The sequence below is a fragment of the Gavialis gangeticus genome, unplaced genomic scaffold (genome assembly GCF_001723915.1).
Source record: "Gavialis gangeticus isolate Ggan-Ray unplaced genomic scaffold, GavGan_comp1, whole genome shotgun sequence".
Lineage (NCBI taxonomy): Eukaryota > Metazoa > Chordata > Crocodylia > Gavialidae > Gavialis > Gavialis gangeticus.
In genome coordinates, this window is record NW_017728993.1 from 36,124,454 (window position 1) to 36,126,353 (window position 1,900).

The following is a 1,900-nucleotide window of genomic DNA, read 5'->3' on the forward strand; positions in this document are numbered from 1 at the left end:
TTTGACTAAATACATGTCCAAAACATATATGCTACACTGGTTCCTATTTGCAAGACAAATATATTCATTTTGAAATCAGTCTGTTTTGTTGTATATGTATTTGAAGGCTGCTATATATTAAATAAATACTATTGTAATGAAATTGTAATTATCTCACAGAAGTTGCATAAGAAATCATGTGGTGATCATTATGTATTGGACCTACAAGTACCTGTTAACAATTTTATTACTATATTGTTAGTTGACACAGAAATCATAATGATATGCAGAAGCTAATAATTTTGAAGGAGTTGTGCTTCTTTGTTTTTACTTGAATGGCCAATATCATAGCTATAAAATATTAGTGTTTCCACGAGGCAGCCTGTCTATCAGCAGTATAAAAGTAAGAACATCCCTGGCTCAGAACTGCATGCTCAGAGGGGCCAATCCCATATCTAGAGATAACCTACTAGGCAAAACTGGATCTTCTTGAACCTGTTATTGTTATTGAACCAGGTATACTGTTATGCCTGGCACTTGTTTTAAATGAGAAAAAACCCACAATTGCTATATCAGTGTTGAACAGAAGCAAGAGAATAATTTGTTACTATGATTAACATTATCTTTGTTTTTCAGATAATTTTTACCTTTGACCCACACATTAGTAGGCTTCACAAGATAGTTATTTTTCACACAATCTGATTAGCATCTATAAGATTCTGGAAATACCAGAATCTTTTGTGCTTGCTGCATGATTAAACAGTCAGGTTTGGAAATAGTATACATAAAAACACAATACCAGTTCTTATTTGTACACTACTATTTAAGAAGAAACACGTCCATAGGACAATTGCAGTATTTTACATTACTAGATAGTTATTACGGGATTGGTCCTATAAGCATTTACTGTCCAGTCCAATCCTATGCTTACTACTTATCGGAGCAAGGACTGGAAGTTTTTGCTGGGAAAAAACCCTATATCTCTGGAGCAGCTGGAGAAAAAGAGAAACATAAAAGATCCGATCTGTAACCAAACACCTGTCCTTCAATGAAACTTAAACAAATTTAAGTATTTGGCAAGTTATATAATCCAGAGCCACATGCAGGGAAAACAACCCACGACTTTTAACTCTAATAGCAGGTTCAAATAGCAATGGTAAGCAAGCTTCTTCTGGCTACAGTTGAAACAAAAACAGAAAAGGTTTCTTCTACTAAGAGTTCACTAATTGGTCAATTTAGGCCCAAAATTTAACGTACACAAGATTTTACAAAAAGACCAATAGGAAGAAATGGTGCTATGAGCTGCGGGAAAGGGGTTGTGGGTACCATCAGTATCAATAATATTTTATTTGGATATTAATATTCCTTTACAAAGTTTGTATGCCAAAGACTTCAGCAACATACTAGTGCATGAATATCAGGATGTGAAAGTCTATTTTTATTGCCCAAACTGTGAGTGAAACAAAAAAAAACCCCAAATACCACAAACATCCAAAAGAAAAATGGTTTTGACACATTTTTAGTTATGGTATTGTCATTTAACTGCCTTGCTTTAAATTAATTAAAGCCAGCATAGGAGAAAAATCTCTAATAATTTTTAAAACTTTGTCCCCTGAAACAAAAAGTACTTTTGTAGCATGTTTGTTGATAAAACATTACTTTCTTGTAAGAAGAATCTACATATCTTGTGCCACTACCAACACTGTCCAACTTCAGACACCTGGTGATTCATAGCACCTCACTCTTCCAGCTGACTCCACCCAGTCTGAGTTCTCCAACAATAGCTGTATTAAAGACCAACACCTGTGGCATGTATGAATGGAAGGAACAGAAGTTTTTAGACCTAACAAAATACCACTATTTGGAGGTGCTTTGCCTTAAAAGCACTTTAAAAAATACTGCCCAAGTGACCAACAGTTCC